Here is a 20,241-nt window from a genome sequence, read left to right as displayed (position 1 = left end):
CCTCAGGTGGAAGACTGAGCTAGTATGGAAAAGCTGCTGATAAGCATAGTTATTGGATAAAAATGTTAACTTTCTCATTATTGTAGCCGTGTTGGTCCCAGGATATTCGAGAGACAAGGCAGGTGAAATAATCACTAGTTCTGAAAGAGACTAGCCTCTAACCACAAGCAACAACTTCCACTAGTAATCCCCTATCAAACATGATTTCCAGGTAAGAGGATAAATTCACCACATATTATATACAGAATAAGCATAGGCCACACATGCTGGACACCACCAGTTTGATACTGTGCTGCCATCTGCATCCAGGCTACCAAAGCACATCTAATAGCAGCAGCCAGGAAGAAAATTTGTGGTCAATAAAACTGGCATTAGGGGCTGAATGACAGTGCTGCCAGGTTTAAATCCTGGGCTGGAGCTTTGGATTCAGCATGCTTAGTCTCAGGAAGCTGAGAAGAATTTGGTACCACTCAAAACAACAACTTCCACGGCTGATCAAGGAATAATGACATGCTCTGAAAGGAGTCCCATGCAGTCCTCACAGACAGACTGATGGAGCTGCAATGTGGGGCCTTGCAGAGACAATGAGGCTTAAAGCCAATCTTGGGACACATTCTCCTTTGGCATAGCAGGCACATCTTTGGAACCTTCCCTGGTTCAATATTTTCTCAGACATTCATCTTTTGCCAAAGAAAACAATGATCCCTCCCTTATTTCCACAGTATTTTATTAGTAGGACGGGCATGAAAGAGGAAAGGAGAATTATGTCCTGATTACTGTGGAGGGCAATATGGTGCTGGATTGAGGATAATTGTTTCTGTTTGCTCTGGCAGAGCTGTAGAGAGCCCTACGACTAGAGTAGAATAAGAGGTGATGCTGCAAATCAGGACTGTGATGCACTGCCAATCCTTTGTGGGACCCCAGGACTGTTTTAGCAGGTGTGTTGGAAATCAGGATTGAGGTGCATTAAACCAGAACCCTCTGAGGTGAAGTCTGCTAAACACCTGTCCACTCTGCTGTTTAGGTATCAATCCTTCACTTTAACAGGAGCAATAACTTTTCTCAAACTCTTTAGAATTTTAAAATAGTGGGGGGGAGGGGGAGAATGTTAAGTGGCTTGGGAGCTGGCTGCTTAACAGAAAAACCCTGCATTCCTGAAAGTCAGCATGCAAACAGATATCAGGGTAGAACTGCCAAAGAGGAACCTAGCAACAAGTTATGTAACTGAGTCGTAGCTGCCTCTTGATCACATCTCGTATCATTAAAAAGGATGGAGGAGGAATAAACAACCACTTCAAAGCAGAGAACATAGAAGCATGCTAGGAAAAGCCTGTTGTCAAGCCTTATGGAGCAACCGCAGTCAGAATCTGGACAAGTGACATTTACAGAATACTTTGTACTTACTGTAACGACTTTCAACTGAGATCTCAAACCAACCTTTGCAAAGTGCTAAGTATCATTAACCCTATTTTCCAGAAGAGAAAATAGGGGCCCAGAGAGGTGAAGGGACTTAACCAAGATAACACAGTGAGCTAATAGCAGAACTAGAAACAGAATCCCATTCTCCTGACCTATAGACCTTTGCTGTAACCACTGACCACACTGCCTCCCCTCCTACTGTAACTGACCCTGCTGCAGGACAGCTGCTGATCTGAACAAAAGTGACAGGCATTCCATCTAAGACTGAAGATACAACACCGACCCTCAGACCTCAACGTCTGTGCAAAGGCCATCGAAAGTGAGTATTTGCCCAACTACCCTGCTAAATTCTTCTTCTGGTTCTGCTCAGCCAGCTGGTCTTCTGCTGTACTTTGGAAAGAGTGCATCTGCCTGTAACTCCAAAAGCTACCTTGAGACAATTGTATTTTCCCGTCAGGCAGCCAGACTTGGGATCCAGACGGGCATCTTAAAAGATTTCCCAGGCTGGCAGACTGAAAATATAAAATATATAAAATCTAAACACATGAAGAAATGAATTACCCTTCTGTATGGTTATTAAAACACATGCTGCAGCAAGCTGGCACCTGCTGATTGCAATACCTGAAAGCTGGCTGCCTGACTGTAGCCCTTTTCTTTGGCCTCTGCTTGGGGCCACTAATGCAGGATACAGTAATTACAATGAACTCAAGATCTAAGTTATGCAACCTAAGCTAAGTGAGTAATGTAGCTGAAGTCGACGTACTTAGATCGACTTACCATGGTGTCCTTCACCATGGTGAGTTGACTGCTGCCACTTCCTCATCAACTCTGCCTGCGCCTCTCGCGGCAGCCGAGTATAGGAGTCGACGGGAGAGCACTCAGGGGTCGATTTATCGTGTCTAGACTAAACACAATAAATTGATCCCCGCTGGATCAATCGCTGCCCGATAATCCAACTGGTAGTCTAGACATACTCTTAGAGGCATGGAGGGAATTCTGTATGATGAGTGATTGAAAAGACTGGGACTGTTCAATTCACAGAGGAAATATGATAGAGGTATACAAAATAAACAGTACAGGTCTGTGCATCTTACGCGCATTTAACATGCACAATTTCAGCTTTACGTGGTCAACAACAAAAAAAAACCCAACAATTTAATACTGTACCTGTAGTGCGGGCGATTCTGCCCGCCATTACACTCAATGTAATTTTGACCACACGCGATTTTCACTTTATGCGCTGACTGCGGAACATAACCCTGAGTAAGATGTGACAGACCTGTACAGAAAAAGTAAATCAGGGGCTCCTAATTACCCTCTCTCCTAACATCAGTGCCTTGGGACAGCCAACGAAACTCAAAAGCAACTAACTGATAAAAGGAAATATCTTTATACACAATGCATACCTAACTTTGGAACTCACTGCCATGAAATAATAAAGCTAATAGATTAGTGGGATTAAAAAAGGATAGACATTGATATTGTTAATGAGGGACATTCATTACATCTGTTTTGTTTGGGTTTTTTTTGTTTGTTCGTATAAAGCAGCATGTAAATCCTCATGTTTCATGACAACAGAGCATCAGGAACAAAACTCCCTTATTAGCAAATGACTCCATAGTTCTTCATCGTGGGATTTCTTGCATCTTCCTCTGAAGCATCTGTTACTGGCCAACATCTCAAACTTGTGACTGAGAAGAGAAGTCTGGGTGCCTGGGTTCACAGCCCACCTTCTACCTGAGTAATAAAGGGTCACTTATGCAGACTGAAAAGTCTGGCAGTGGAGCGTGCCTGTATCTAGGCAAAAAGCACAGCAGGTCCATTAGTAATCTCTGAGGATCCCGCTTCTCCACAAGGACCAGATAAACAGTGTTATAAACAGGAAGGCCCTAGCCTCCAGTAACTGAGGGCTAAGATGAAGAGGAAAACCTAGGCAAATCCAGCCTGTGAGCTGGTATGCAGCTCATGCAGAGAAAGAGGTCCATACAAGATCCTGGGTTCATACAGCCGAGAGAGATATTTCAAGGGCCATCCTTCCACCCTGAGAGCAATCAATCAGTGAGGAACTCAGGTTATGGTACAATACTGAGCATATGCCAGCATAGTGCTGTAGTGCAGATGCAGCATACACCAAGAGGAGGAATTCTCCAAGTGTAAGAACATCACCTCCCCAAACAATGTTAGCTACACCAACAGAAGTCCTCTTAGGAACTGGGAACTTTGTCTACATAGCTAGGTTTCTAAGGGGTGTGTTTTTTTCCCCACACACACCCTGACCAACAAAGCTATGCCGGTACAAAAGTGTAGACCTGGACAAGCCTTCAGTTTTGGAAGGAAAAAGAACTAGCCTCCTGCACTAAGAATGTCATGCTTTAAGGAATTAACTAGTTATCCAAGCGTCAGGAAAGGGGGACTCCTGCCTTCAGTCAGGCAGATGCATTACAGGTGTTTCACGTTACTCTGAAGCATCAGGAATTGGCTACTACTGGAGGCAGGATGTCTGATAAGATGGACCAATTTAGTAGCATCTGTAAATGTCATTAACATGCTGTTTATGCCCTCATCTAGACAGTGAAGGTGTTAAATAAAACTGGACCCAACACCCACCTCTGACAAATCTTATTCACATAACAAACATTACTAGGCTAGAAGCTGTGACTTCCTGAAACCACTTGATTAGTGCAAGTTAGCAAGGCCCAAATGGAAACAAATGCAACAAGCACACATTTCACATTTCATACTTCAGAAGCTAAACCTCAAAGGTCAGAGCAGCTCAGTTAAGTGAGAACCACCTGTGACTTCCACAAGTCAAACCTATCACCCTCTTTCTTTTATACCTGGGGAAGTGATCTAGCGTTTTGCAAGCTGTCTTTAAAACACAAAGAAGAGGAGCGTTATTTAAGTGCAAATGTTTACACTTAAAATTGTATATATGCTCTGAGCTCTCCCAAAGCTAACACCTGGAGGATTCAGCACTATATTTTCTAAAAATCATTTGCCTTCCACCTTGCCTTGCTGAAACTCCTGTGAGAGCTGAACACCCAGGGAAGAGCTCATGAAGATGCAACATCCTCACCTCCTCAGCACCAAAAGAACAGGACTTCTCCTGATTAAGCAAATTAAAACCAAACGGAGCACCACTTATATTTATATGCATCTCCCACACAACCTATTAGGATGGACTCACCATACTTTATCCCCAGATTTCACGAGCTATAGAATATTTTTAATTAAGTATTTAGGTATTTGAACATTTCAACAACAAACAATATTTAGCTCTTATTGGGATCTCAAATGATGTTCAGAGGAGGGTCAGTATCATTATCCCTATTTTACAGCTATGGAAACTCAGGCACAAAGGGGAGTGTTGTGTGATCTTGGGCAAGTCACTTCAGTGGCAGAAGGAACAGAGTTCAGGTCTCCTGACTCTCACTCCAGTGCCCCTTTCAAAGGGCCTTAAACACTTACAGTTTTATAAATAGTATCACACTAACTCAGGGGTGGGCAACCTATGGCACGTGTGCCGAAGGCAGCAACGCGAGTCGATTTTCAGTGGCACTCACACTGCCTGGGTCCTGGTCACCGGTCCGGGGGGACTCTGCATTTTAAGTTAATTTTAAATGAAGCTTCTTAAACATTTAAAAAAATGAATTTACTTTTACACAACAATCGTTTAGTTATATATTATAGACTTATAGAAAGAGACCTTCTAAAAACATTAAAATGTATGACTGGCACATGACACCTTAAATTAGAGTGAATAAAAGAAGACTCGGCATACCACTTCTGAAAGGTTGCCGACCCCTGCACTAACCGTTCACTACTGAGGCCTCAGAAGCATGGGGACTATTGGGTAGGAAAGAAAAGGAGAAAAATCCATGAAGGAGCAATGGCTGTAAAGAAAAACTGAAGAGGAGAGAAAAACTGACATGGTAGTTCTGTTGTGTATCTGACAATAATGTCCTTCAGTAGAGAATTACACAGGATGAAAATCTAAAAGAGAGACAATGGGCCAAAGCCTGCTCCTCTTCCCCGTACAAGCAGCTCATTGAAGGCAGCAGGAATGCTCCCATAACTACAAGTGAGCATGAACTGATCTCAAGTTATAACAGGTGCACAACTGCTCAGGTTGTAACACCGATCAGCAACTCAGAGTCCCAGTGATTTCCATGACTGACAAGTCAACTTTAAAAATTCAGTAACTTAAGCTAATAAATCCTCCCAGTGCGCCACATGGAACCCACATATTTCCTTCTACTTTAAAATCATTATAGAGAGAGTCTATCCAGCCAAGTAACCCAGGTGCTTTACGATAAAACTGATCTACTTAAGTAACTGAATACACAAAACACAAATAAATACCATGCACTAGCTAAAGCCCTGTGGAGGCATTGAATGTAGCGTCCATGATATTCATTTGTACGTGCACTGTGTCAGCTTGGTGATCTTGATACATGCTGAAGACCAGAGGTATGAGGTATAGTCTGTAAGTACTGCAATATACTGAGGTGGATGGAAAGAAGCATTCATTTAAACTAGAGAAGGGCATGTTTTGAAGACAGACAAGCCACACTCTGATAAACGCACTTAAGGCATAAAGAGAGAAATAAAACCGATATGATGAGATTCCAGAATTGTCTCTGAAGCCTAGAATGTCTTAAGTCAACGTGAAGTGATGGAAACAGCTACAAGCATGGTTGATGGCTCTTTTTGTTCAGAATAGTTTAAGTCCAAATTTGAAGTCCTCAGCTCCTCACACTCAGCTTTATGAATTACTACACCCATGGGACAGTGCAACTTTTAGCTAGTAGTAGGCTAAACACAACTCTTGATGTGTTTTTCAGTAGATGACAAGCCTGGAAATGTACTGCATATGACATTAGCACAGATAGGGGTCAGGACAAATGGGAAAGGGATCATTAGAGGCCATACGAAATCAATTTGGTTCCTCTGCACACAACTGAGGTAGGATTTTGGGAGTCCATGTCCATGTCAAGAATATGACCCACCACGCCTATAGACCAAAGAGCTCAGCTTCACAGGATTTGGATATTAGGCAGCCTATACCTCTCCACCCTCTCAAACTGTCTCCTGACTACACTGAATTAGCTTACACTCTGGTTATTTTCACAACCATAAAGACAAAAAAAAAAAAGAGAGTTTCAAATCCACAGAGATTAAAGGTCAAGTCCCCACCACAATACATACAAGGGAAAGTTTCTTACTTGAGTGGATTTGTCAAGCCCTGTTGATCTGAATATAAAATCTTCTCCACAGGAAATGGTGGGAGTTCCATTGCCTGTCACCACTGGAACTAGACAGGACAAAGTACTAGTATGTGTACTGTAAAGAACAATACTGCACTGGCAAGGAGATGAATAAATCATTCTCTTTCAACTTTTTCTGGTTTCCCACATTCATCAAATCTGTTGGAACAGTTGGGTCAAACTACAAATAAAATTCACAGCAATTCAGGCAAGTCTGTAGTTCAAATACTACAGTATCTGAGATGTCAGTTCCTAAAAAAGTATTTCCAATCCTTTCCCTTTAAAAAAAAAACAACAAAAAACCATAATACCGCATTTCACTCCATCATTGGTTTACATGTAGCCAGTTATTCAAATCACTTGGTTGCACTGGATATGCACATTGAGGTCCATAGGAAATTAAAGCAGGGCAGATTGATTTAAATTAGCAAGATTTAAATCATCAAGAAAGAAACCTCAATTTCAATAACTGATTTTATGTTTTGAATTTGTAGTTTTCAGTTATTTTCCTGAAGAAAGGTTGATTCTCATTGGCTGGTAACCATTAAAACATGTTGATTTGCAATTATAGCCTTCAAGCTAAATTTGAGGCTGCTTTTTGCTAACCAGCAGGACATGTTATATGTACATCACATTTCTGTAAGCAACCATATAGCTTAACTTACATTTATTCAGATTCTTAATTTTTATATATTTCATATAGTTAGAAAATGGTGAATGATGAATTTCTTATTTACTAATTGATGAACATATATTTTAAAAGCATTTATTTGTTTTTATTAACTAAAAGTACCTTAAATGGGATAGATATATAACAAAAAATAGTTTATCAAAAGTTTACCAAAATATGTTTTGTATTTAAAACTAATTAAACAAAAGAATTATTATTGGTAATTAGCAAACTAAACTGATTATCTCTGGTCACCATGTCACCAGGGGTAACCCAATGAAATTAATAGGCAAGCAGGTTTAAAAACACACAAAAGGAAGTACTTCTTCAGACAACGCACAGTCAACCTGTGGAACTTCTTGTCAGGGGATGTTGTGAAGGCCAAAACTCTAATGGGGTTCAAAAAGAATTATGTAATTTCATGGAGGATAGGTTCATCAATGGCTATTGGCCAAGATAGTCAGGGATGCAATCCCATGCTCTGGGTGTCCCTAGTCTTTGACTGTCTGAAGTTTGGAGTGGATGACAAGGGATAGATCACTCAATGATCTCCTGTTATATTCATTCCCTCTGAAGCACCTCACTGTGGAAGACAGGACACTGGGCTAGATAGACCATTGGTCTGACCCAGTATGGCCATTTTTATGTTCACGTCCTTCTAGATTTCAGAACTAGTACATCTCATCCTTTCATGCCTAGTTTTTATTTATAGTGGGAAGAGAAAACAAACTTATTTTCTTTTTCAGCTCCCAGTTTCTCAACTTTGAGTGAATTAGCCATTGAGCTGAACTAGTTATATAAACTGAAATGAATCAATTACTCTCTCTGCACCTCAAGAAGAGGCTACTGCTGTCAAAGGCTGGTTTAGCACTTCAACAAAGTCTCTGTTCCACGTACTTAACCAGTGACTTCTTCCACCAATTCAGTGGTTTGGCTTTCTTTAAAATTTGGCAGCAAATGTACTACTTTATACTTTTGTTTAATTTAAATGATGTTAGTAGATTATTATAAAGTAAAGCCTTAAAGGTTGTCCATTTCACATTTAAATTTAAATTTCAACTTTATTTTTAAACTTGAAAAATACATTTAAAATAAACTAATTTAATTTAAACAAAAATCCAAATTAAAAATTAATCAATGATCTTTTTTTTTTTTTTAATCAACCATGAATTAGAGAAAGTACTTAATAGGGAAAGAGCAACAGACACAAGGAAGTAAGTGATCATATTATTGTGTGAGTAGCACTTTTAACATGCTTGAAATAATGAAAAGTTCTGCTTAGGTCTTCTGAAAAGCAGCTGTGTTCTGTATGCAGGACATCTGGACTGAGCACTGTAGGATAGGAAGTAAGAAACATCTCACCCATATATTCATACTTCTCATTTACATAGGCTTTTCATGTGTGGATTTACAAAACACTTTACAAAGGCGGGTAAGCATCCTATCAACTTCACAGATAGGAAAACTGAGAGGATCTAAGTGACTTGCCAAAGGTCACCTCAACCTGTGGATTAGTGACAAAGCCAGGAACAGAACCCATGTCTCTTGACTCCTGGTGTACCTCTCTCTACTGGCTTACACTGCCCTCCTGTATGTTGCAGGACAGGCTGTGCATGATTCAATTATAGTCTACAGCAAGTATCCTGGTCTCCAGAATACTGAAAACATTCTAGATGGCTCACCCTGTACACTGCCCTAAGTATTTGGTATAATTATGTGGGATGATAAAATGCTGTATTCCTCTTGAATGCAGAACAATGACAATTAACACAATATCAAGGGCGTACTCGTCAATGACTGGAAAGAAACTGCCCCTGGTTAATTGCGGGTTTGATATTCAGTTTTTCCAAAAATTAAGCTTCTTGCCCTTATGGCTATGAAGAAAACCCTCCAGAATTTGACTTGATAGGGCATTGCTTTTCTGTAAATTCAGAAAAACATAATGAACCAGAAACATATGAACTGCCTAAGCCCAAATGCTGGCATAGCAGGAGAGAAATCCTTCATCCCTGCCCTTCATCCCACTTCAGGACTGCTACTTCAGCCTCAAGACTACAGTAGCCTATTGCACATTTGCACCTGCCCTTGTACCACATGTAGGTGGAGATATCTGACAAATCTACATAGCAGCAGCCCTGACACTACATCCCCACTGTAGAAAGGCCCCCAGGAAGCTCATGAACAGTAATGTGACACATACATATCCAATGCAGGCTTCCTAAACCCTGTCCTCAACTACTCCTTGCAGTAGATCTATCCCAGCTCCACTGCAAGAAAGTCCTGTGCAGCTCCATAGGAGGAAGAGGAGGATTCCCCCAAACCCCTCCATCACTGTTTGTTTCAATAGAGTGTTAATTCTGCAGTCCCTTGGCTTTTCTGCTGTATATCTGAAACTCCTGGGAGGCTTCAAACATTCCATTCCAGCCAACCACAAGCCCTGTGCTCATGTCAAGCATCAGAATACAATAGAGTAAGTCTTCCTGCTAGTGACAATGGATGATTTGTCAAGAGCTGCCAGCTCATCTCACTATCAGAAAGATTTCCTAGATTCCCCCACCTTAATTTCATCCCATAACTCCAAATTATTCCCTTATGTACCACCCAAAAGAACTCCTTTTTCTGTTTGATATTTACATCCTTCTGATAACTCTGTAATCACTTTTTCTCACACTCAGTCAAGGTGTGGCTCTTTTAATCTTTCCTCCTAAATCAATGCCTGCAGCCTTCTAGGAGTTTTTGTTGCTCCCTTTAATTGGTCAATACTTTCCTGGTAATACAGGTGCTCAAAACTGGACAATATATTCTAGATGCAGCTGCACCAGAGTCACAGGGGATGATGATCACCTCCATATGCCCCTGCATTTGCAGCTCCAAAATTGCACTAGTTTCCTTGCTGTCTTGTACCTACAGATCTTTTAGCACAGCAACTCAAGAGATGCCAGTCCCCTCCAGTTCCACAGTCAAATATAAAAGCGCTGTTGCTAGTAGAAAAGGCTCAAGCCTACTATAGATGTGGTCTTACAGTTTCCTGACAAATTCAAGTTTTACACATACAAACCTTCTAACAATTTTGCTCCAAAACATACAGCTCCCTCATCTCTGCACCAGCACAACAAAACCTATTTCTTAATCTAAACCTACATGTACACACAACCACAAACAGAGCTCTTGAATGCTAGATAAGAAGTTTCTGACAATCTCTCATAATGAAACCAACTGATGTTTCAGTGAGTTATAACATATTATAGCTCTCTGCTTTATCCACATGTATTCTTCTCTGGAAAAAGCTTTTATCCAAACAAACTTGTGTTGCGGTCACAAATCTGCACACATCTTCCCCGGAAGAAACTTTTGGGAGTGGATTATGTTTGTTTTAGTAAAGAAAAGTCAGTTTATTTCAATAGCTATCCAAGAAGTGCTTAGGAAGAAGATTTACAATTCACCAGCTCTTACCCATTCAGAATGTTTCTATTGGGCCATGTGACATATCTGAAAGACCCATATTTATGTGTTTTCTGTTCCCAATGACAAGCTAGTCAAACTAGGGAGCTGTAAGATTACTAATTTATTCGTCCTTCCCCTATTTCAAAATTAACATTTACTATCCTAGAAGTTCTCTCCACACACACACACTTAAATTTGAACAGTCACAAAAGGAAGTCTTGCTACAGTGAGATCTCCTTGTACCGAGAAAAAATAAATAATACGGCTGTCATGATTTAAGTCCTACTGCAACATGAGTCCTAACCCTACTGGTCCTAAAGTACATTAAATTACCTGGATAAGTACAATGGAAATCTTGGGAAACTGATAAATGTGAACCCTAAACAGCTGATTATTTGTGAAAGGAACAATAGAATACACACTGTATTTCAAAGGTTAGGTGCATAAGAGGTCTTACTGTGACATCCAAAACTATGGCCCTGATCTGGCAAGCTGTACTTCATCTGGGACAACTTGCAGGATCAGGACTGTTGGTAGCTATGCAAAAATATATTATATGAGCAGTCAAATACTCCAACCAGAGACCAGGTCCCATAGTAGCAGGCACAGTGCAAACGTGGATTCTAATACTATCCCAGTCTGATAAGTCATAATGTTTTGATAAATATTATTTATTTTAGCACACTGTTCAACGGAAGTTAGTTCCTAAATGTATGCACTGGAAAAAGCTTTAATAAAATATAATACTAAAAGGGTGGTAAAAAGTCATCTTTTTTTTTTTTTTTTTAAATTCCTTACCTGAATTACTCAGGTTAAAAACTTAAGATTTTTTAAAACCTTTTTTTTTTTTTTTTAAACTTTGTGTGTTTCAACCAGCTTGGACAAAATAATTTCACTTTCTGGGTTTCAGGCACTAGCAAAAAGGTACAATGTTTCATTTGCAAATGTTGCAAGACTGGATTTAAAGCCAAACAAAATATTCAGTGAATTAAGAAAAATTTAATGTAGCCATTTCTATTCAAAATAAATTCTGTGAAACCCTAAATAAATAAAACCACAAGTTACATACTAAACTCCTGACTGGAATTATAAAATGAACTCTCCATCCAGCTGTATTTCAGGACAATGCTTTAAGTGAAAACAAAATTATGTAATCATATTTTTATATATTTCAACAGTTTGATTTCCATTTAAAATTTGCCCTGAAACCTGTGCAGCATCCACTGGACTAGGGTAAAGAACTAAACAGTGAAAGTGACTAAAAAGTGAAACAGACCAGCTTATCTTCAATGTCCAAACCAAATTAAGTCCAAAAAGAAAAATTCAGAAGCAACGAGAACGATACATTTGGTTTTAATTCCTCAAATTTTGCCAATCCTCTATGGACTTTTTAAATGTAATTTTTAACCTGCCTTTTAATATGCCTTAAAGAAAAAGCACATTTCAGACTGGTCATCATGACAATAAAGATTAACAATGAAGATCGTTATTAATCCTTCACACCTCAAAAATATAAAAACAAACGGAAAAAAATCTCTAAGGTTTCAGACCTGTGAGAAGCAACATGACTGCTCCACCCACCCAGAACACCACTGACTTCAATGGGGCTCTGCACAGACCAAGGTTTGATCCATTTGTAGCTCCTCACAGAATCAGGGCCAATTCATGTATAGCAAAACTGCAGTTAAAAGCTTTAGCTACTCAGGGACTTGGCCTGACAGAGCACAATGAGAGCAGCACCACCCACCACCTTCAACTTCTCTGCCCCGGGAATTTTGACTCCAAATTTATATTTGGCAAATCCACCTGTCAGATGCCAACACTCCAGTGCAAGCTCTTTGGGGACAGGGACTGTCATTTTCTATGTTTGCACAGTGCCTAGCACAATGAGGTCTGTTCTAGTTGAGGCATCTAGGCACCACTGCAATGGAAGTTTTAAACTAATTTACAAATCCTTAATCAGGACTCAATTCTGCAAGATGAGGGGCATCCTCTGCTAGTGCTGAAGAGGGAGTATCCAAGCTTTCAGGAACAATGCCCATCCCACCCCCAGTCTCTAGAAAGAGACACAGGGCCTTGAATATTTACATAGCCTGTTTATATTATGACAAACACTAGTACCATTAAAATAAAAGTGCTTCATTATATGAAAGTATTAATCCATCAAATACTGCCTCCAAAATTGCTGCTCCTCTATCACCTTTTCAACATACAGAGCCTTTTCTACACAGAGCTATGAAGAAAAATTTTCATAACAAAACCCAAAACTCAGAATCAAAGAATGTTTACAACCACTCAAACCAAAGCCCACACAGTTCTGCTAATCAAAACATCCACAAACTCTGAGATGCATGGAAAAAACATTACATGTCGAGCCAAGACCTGTTTCAGGACTTTCATCTCCAGCGCACACACTCCCAAAAGCCCAGAAACCAGAAAAAGAAAAGTAAATTCTTTGCTAACAATAAAAATATGTATTTTTTTAATAACATATGCATCTTCCAAGATCCAGCATCAAAACACAACGTCTCCACTACATTTAACAGCCTCAGAAGCTGCACTGTAAACACTCCCCCCACAAGCTGCATTTCAGCTCCTTAGTCTGGTCTTTGCACAGCTACAGTAAATACAACAATAAAACAATTGGGGCTGCAAAACTGAGATGTCTTGTTGAAACATATATTGCAACAAGAATCTCTTCACTGTAAAATCAAGATACTGTAGTTATTTCTATTTTTAACCGTCTTCGCAGAAAACAAAAATCGACTAGTTAATAATAAACACTGTTTAATTAAACTATTTTATACACCACCGTTTGTGCGTAGCAGAGCGACTGTGGGACGGGGCAGGATGCTCTGCAGCGTGTATAGTTTTATAATCCAGATGGGGGAGGGTTTAGCAGTTTGTAATAGCAGCAGTAACACACACACACACACACACACACACACACACACCAGGCCTCCCATGACCGGAGCGCAGAACCAAAACAACGGGGCTAAACACGGTTTTTTAAGCACCCCCCAAATCCAAGCGGGCAAAGCCACCCAGCTTTAGGAGAGATCTGCCATTGGAAACCGACCCTCACACCTCTAAGCCCCCTCCCGTAGCGAGGCGTGGGGGCGGCCTAACAGGCCCCACATCTGCTATTAACGCAGGGAGGCTCCATCCCCGACTGGTTTTTGCAGACTCCAAACCACCGTCACCCGGGCTGGCTCCGCGGCTGGGGCGGACAAGGGGCTGATCGCGCTGCCCTCCAGGCACGGCGTCACCCCCCCGCCGGGCACCAAGCCCCCAGGTCTTTGTTCCGGGGCGAAGGGGGCTGAAGCGGGCACTGCCTGCCTCGGCCCGCGGCGCTGGGGGTGCGGGGCCCGGGGTGCACCCCACTCCAGGCGGGGGGGGCCGAAATGGAGACAAACCTGAAAGGGGGGAGGGGGCGGCTCGGGCTGGTTCCCTCAGGGCTCCAGGCAGCCTCTGGCTCAGGCTCCATTTTAGGGCTGCCTTGTCCCCGCCGCCCCAACCCGCCAGCCGGCCCCAATACCCACCTGTTGTGGTGGTAGGGAGCCGCGTCTGCCTGGGGAGCCGAGTCAGGAGGGGCGATGGGGGCTCAGGGAGCAGGATGGCCGCGGATTGAAAAGGCAGAGGCGGCGCTGGCTGGATTGCGGGTTCTCGCTCGCTGGCTGCCTCCCTGTGTCTGTCTGCCCCTCCCCCTCCACTCCTGCCCGCCCGGCCTGTCAATCCCCGGCCTGGAGTGAGCAACTCATCCCGCAGCCAGAGGCCTACAAACCGGACAGCGACACCTGCAGGGACCCCGGAGGAAAGCCAGGCGCTCCGCTGCCCAGAGGGGTTAATGACAAGGGCGAGGCGAGGAGAGGAAGAGGGAAAGAAAGGAGGGAGCGTGCCAGGGAGGAGAGGAGAGAGAAAGAGAGAATTAAAGAGTCAAAAGACAAGCAAAAAGGGGGAAGAATGATTGAGAAAGAGGAGAGATAGGGACAGGCCCACACAACTGTCTAACCCCAGGCTCCGCTCTGGGAAGCTCTCTGTAGTCTGATTCCAAAACCTCAGGGATTTTGGGGGAGGACAATACAGTCCATGCCACCATGGTTACAGGCGATGAAACGGGACATGAAACTGATTGCAGGAGGAAAGAGTGTGAGCTTGGTTCTGCCAAGACAGGCTCCAGCAGCAACAGCTCTGGGATCCTTGAGCCCTGGCATTGTCAGGATGACTTTATGGTCAGGCAGAAATTATTCTCCTGCTTTAAATAACAAAAACCCAAGATGATTAGATGTACATGCAAATAGGAGAGAGAAACCTGGGCTGAACAGGAGAAGGTTTGGTCCAGGAGCAGTCAAGAGAGAAATATCAGACTTTCCTATTTCTCATTTTAGGCAGGTAGGGGATGAAAGTTGAGGTTAGGAGTCTTCCCATTGCCTTCAAGGGCTTTAGATCAGGCCCAGAGTGTGCAAAGGATGAAGCAGTTTCTCAGTAAGGTGAGAAGCCAGGGAATTTCTCTTTCATTCCTCTCTCTAAACATTAAATCAGTTCCCAATCTAGCAATGATACAACCCCCCTAAATGCCTCATCTATGTGTTTGTGGGAGTCATATCCTTGTCTGTAGCTCCCTGACCTTGATGTGGCTTCAGACCCTGTCAAGAATGCCACAAATCGCTGGAGCCACCATCTCCCAATAGCTTTATCTTCTATAGCAACCTGTATCTCCCCAAAAGTGACACCATTTGGGCTGTGCCCTGGGGGTTTCCACCAATGTTATTGCGAGTTCTGTATTTAGAGGGCTTGCAGGATTGGACCCTGGAATAACAACAAAAGGGAGAAGCAAATCAAGAGGCAGATATGGCCAGGGAGAAGAGAGAGATTATCAGTGGAGATCTGTCACACACAAGATATGGCATGAGTAGCATCAATTAAAGTTTCATCTGCCTACACAGACTGCCTAACGTGTTGCAGCCCTGCCCTGGAGTGACCACCTTTAACACTAAGATGGGAGATCATTTTCCATAGCCCTTTTAGTTCACCTCTTCATTAAGGCTGCCAGAAAGAGGCCCAATTAATGACAGATGTGGTTGTGGCAGGGATACCCGTCTGGTAGGAAGTGAGGTGAGACCATTTCACACTGGCTGTCAGCTACCTGTCAAATGCTAAGCCTTCTTTCTTCATTTCTCAATTGTATTTAAAGTCTCACTTATGATTCTTCTTTGATTTTACAATCAGGGAATCCTTACAGCCAGCAGAGAATTCCGTCTGCCTAGCATACTCCTGTTTACATTGGGATACATGATATGATGCCATATAAAATTTATTTAATTCTCCTTTATTATGACATTCATATTTGGTGCCCATCACTGTGTCATGCACTGCTATTGTAGGAGGTTTCAGTATAGATCATTCAGAGGCAGCTCCAGGCCCCAGCACGCCAAGCGCATGCTTGGGGCAGCATGCCGCGGGGGGGGGCCTCTGCCGGTTGCCGGGAGGGTGGCAGCAGACAGGCAGCCTTCGGCAGCATGCCTGCGGAGGTCCTCTGGTCCCACGGCTCCAGTGGACCTCCCACAGGCGTGCCTGCAGAGGGTCCGCTGGTCTCGCGGCTCCACCAAAACCACAGGACCAGCAGACCCGCCGCAGGCACGCCAGCGAGAGGTCCACCGGAGACACGGGACCAGCGACCGGCAGAGTGCCCCCCGCCGCATGACGCCGTGCTTGGGGTGGCAAAATGTCTAGAGCTGCCCCTGAGATCATCACCTCCTCCTCCTCCAGCATCAAAACCTTCTCCCTTTAGGAGCACATTTCTTTCAACTCCTATAAGGACTCTGCTCTCTGAAAGTGTAGACTGCTAGCGTGGGCAGAGACCTCCATCCCATCTCATCAGCCATGGAAATCCCTTCCCTCAGATCTCTCCCATCCAGCCTTAGGGCAGCCTAGTAGAAAGCTTTTGGGGTTGCAGACTTCCCTGCTAAGTTACATTACCTTCCCAGTTGTACCAGTCTTTGGGTCCAATCCCTCCTCATATAGCTGGGCCAAGATAAAACCAGTGGGTAGTAAGGTCCTGCAGCTGCTGGGCCACTACATTCTGGTGTGCTCCCCATGAAATGGTTGGACCCAGAACCAGTGGCAATATGCTTCCAGAGTTAGTTTCTGTCTGTTTAAAATGGCAGCTTTTACCTCTGGATATGAGCCAGACTGCTCAGCACTCAAGGTTCTGTACACTACCTGACCCTCACCCATTAGAAACGGTGCCAATCACATCAACTCTTTCCAGCTGGCAGCACTGGTCACTCAAAGACCTTAAAAGTCATCTTCCAGCCACAGCTTTGCAAACCTAGGGCCAGGCCTGCCTCAACTGCCCTCTCCAGGTCCAGCAAGACTCCCTGCAGTTCTCCAGGCATTTCAACATTTGCCCTTGGTGCTGGGGATGGGCCTCATACCGCTGAATGGCAAACTTAAATTTTTGCCACTTCTGTTAACTGCAGGAGTGGCTGGGTCTGTAGGTGTTTTGCCAGCAGACAGACAATATCCTCCATCCTTCTTCTCCATACTTGTCAAAAACGGAAGACAAAAAAAACAAAGGATGTGAGGTCTGGAAGTCTGGTTCTACCACCAGTTATCCAAGGAGCAGTCTGACTGTAGCAACCTCTGTACTTACCAGGTCCCTTAGTCAAGGAGAACTTAATTCACCATAAGGGGAAAGAGAACCAAGGCTCCAGTAAGGTAGAAGTCTCCGCATACACTCAGAAGCAATGTTTCAATTGCTTAAAATTTTATTATAATTGATTCTTTATTTTTCAGACTTGGCAAAACTCAATTTCCTCACTAAAGGCTCCATTGTGAAGTTTCTAAGTTCCACCAGCTTTTAATAATCTGAAAAGAATAGGACTCAATTTTTTTTCTTTATAAAAAAGGAGCCATCTTGACCATTCTGTAGCAGAAAGAACAGCTCCTTGTTGCAGGCTGATCAGCAGAGTTTACAAGGTATCAGAGTACTCAATTCCCATCCCTCCCTCCCAGTGGAAGGTGCTGTTATTGCCATTGGGCTTTTCCCATAGAAAAGTGTTCCTCAGAGAGTGATCAATGCCTGAGAAGTAGTAGTAGCAGCAGCCCCTAGGCCAGGGGTCGGCAACCTTTCAGAAGTGATGGGCCGAGTCTTCATTTATTCACTCTAATTTAAGGATTTGCGTGCCAGTAATACATTGTAATGTTTTTAGAAGGTCTCTTTCTATAAGTCTATAATATATAACTAAACTATTGTTGTATGTAAAGTAATTAAGGTTTTTAAAATGTTTAAGAACTTTCATTTAAAATTAAATTAAAATGCAGAGCCTCCCGGACTGATGGCCAGGACTCGGGCAGTGTGAGTACCACTGAAAATCAGCTCGCATGCCGCCTTTGGCACACGTGCCATAGGTTGCCAACGCAGCCCTAGGCTAAGAGAAAACAGCTAGGCCCAATCACCTGGATTTCTGTAGATTGGAGGTGTTTGCTCTAAGATCCAGTCACCAGGAGTAATGTCAAGGGAGGGAAGGCCTGAGCAGATGCTTGGTCCATGTGCCATGTTCCTAAGTGGTTCTGCGAGCCTATTATCCAGACATCAAGCGAGTCAGCAGTACTGCAAAAACCGAACAAATCCATAATCATTCTCTATGTCAGCGTCCGTCCATTACTGGAGTCAAAATATTCCTCTTGTCTCACTCCCACTGTATCTCATCTCTTCTCTCTGGAGAATGTTGGCCATTCCCTCTGTTCCTCATCTTACAGCCACTTAGGTGGAACAATCCATCTTCCTCTGGACATCAGCACACTCTCACTCACACAGTCTCATTCAGAGAATCTGGGCACCAGTCTGGTACATTTGCTTTTCTGTCTGTCTCTATCCATTTTCCTCCTCCTGGGCAGGCAAAGTAAACTCTCTCTCTTGCACATGAATATATTTTCTATCATATTTACCCAAAGAGCTTGATCCTTCGGAGCACTGGTGCATAATATTGTACAGGTCCAAGCAGGGCAGAGAGCAGGGGCGGCTCCAGGCACCAGCACGCCAAGCGCGTGCCTGGGGCGGCAAGCCACAGGGGGGCGCTCTGCCAGTTGCCGTGAGGGTGGCAGGCAGGTTGCCTTCAGTGGCATGCCCGCCGAGGGTCTGCTGGTCCCACGGCTTCGGCGGACCTCCCGCAGGCGTGCCGCCAAATCCGAGGGACCGGGGACCTCCCACAGGCAAGCCACCGAAGGCAGCCTGCCTGCCGTGCTTGAGGGAGCAAAATACATAGAGCCGCCCCTGGCAGAGAGCACAGGGTAATGCTCTACTGCAATAATGAGCCCCCTGGTTGCTCCAGCCTTGTTAGCAGCACGAAGCTAAATACTAGGGCTGTAAAGTGATATTAAAAATGGATCGCGATGAATCATGATTAATTGCACTGTTAATAATAGAATACCAATATTTTTGGATGTTTTCTACATTTTCAAATATATTGATTTTAATTACAACACAGAATGTAGTGTACCGTGATTACTTTATTTTTTATTACAAATACTTGCACTGTTAAAAAAAAGAAATAGTATTTTTCAGTTCACCTAATACAAGTACTGTAATGCACTCTCTTTATCATGAAAGTTGAACTTACAAATGTAGACTTCTGTACAAAAAAAAACTGCATTAAAAATACACCATTCCAGAGAACAGCATGGATGCATGACGACGGGTTCTGCTCGATAACGATCCAAAGTAGAGTGGACTGACGTGTTAATTTTCATCATCCGAGTCAGATGCCACCAGCAGAAGGCTGATTTTCTTTTTTGGTGGTTCGGATTCTGTAGTTTCTGCATCTGAGTGTTGCTCTTTTAAGACTTCTGAAAGCATGCTCCACACCTTGTCTCCCTCAGACTTTGGATGCCACTTCAGATTCTTAAATTTTGGGTCGAGTGCTATTGCTATTTTTACAAATCTCACGTTGGTACCTTCTTTGCATTTTGTCAAATCTGCTGTGAAAGTGTTCTTAAAACAAACATGCTGGGCCATCATCAGAGACTGCTATAACATGAAATATATATTGCAGAATGCGTGTAAAACAGAACAGGAGACATACAATTCTCCCCCAAGGAGTTCAATCACAAATGTAATTAACACATTACATTTTAACGAGCGTTGTCAGCATGGAAGTATGTCCTCTGGAATGGTGGCTGAAGCATGAAGGGGCATATGGTTGTTTAGCATATCAGGCACATAAATACCTTGCAATGCCAGCTACAAAAGTGCCATGTGAACACCTGTTCTCACTTTGTGGTGACATAAATAAGAAGCAGGCAGCATTATCTCCCATAAATGTAAATAAACTTGTTTTGTCTTAGCAATTGGCTGAACAAGAAGTAGGACTTATAGGCTCTACAGTTTTACATTGTTTTGGTTTTGAGTGCAGTTATGTAACAAAAAAAATCTACATT

The 20,241-nt window shown here is 42.9% G+C and overlaps 1 protein-coding gene across 6 annotated transcripts in view; it reads right to left on the bottom strand.

Moving 5' to 3' along the window:
* The window catches only part of PRRC2B (proline rich coiled-coil 2B), a 69,695-nt gene extending 55,176 nt beyond the window's left edge, over window positions 1–14,519 (bottom strand). For all 6 annotated transcript variants that reach the window (XM_030536057.1, XM_030536059.1, XM_030536062.1 and 3 more), the window contains exon 1: window positions 14,343–14,519. The gene's annotated coding sequence lies outside the window, so the exon portion shown is untranslated. The remainder of the gene's footprint in view (window positions 1–14,342) is intronic.
* Window positions 14,520–20,241: the final 5,722 nt, after the last annotated feature.

This window comes from Gopherus evgoodei, chromosome 16 (assembly GCF_007399415.2).
Source record: "Gopherus evgoodei ecotype Sinaloan lineage chromosome 16, rGopEvg1_v1.p, whole genome shotgun sequence".
Classification (NCBI taxonomy): domain Eukaryota; kingdom Metazoa; phylum Chordata; order Testudines; family Testudinidae; genus Gopherus; species Gopherus evgoodei.
The sequence above is the reverse complement of the archived record's forward strand: the minus strand, read 5'-3'. Positions and strand labels throughout refer to the sequence as shown.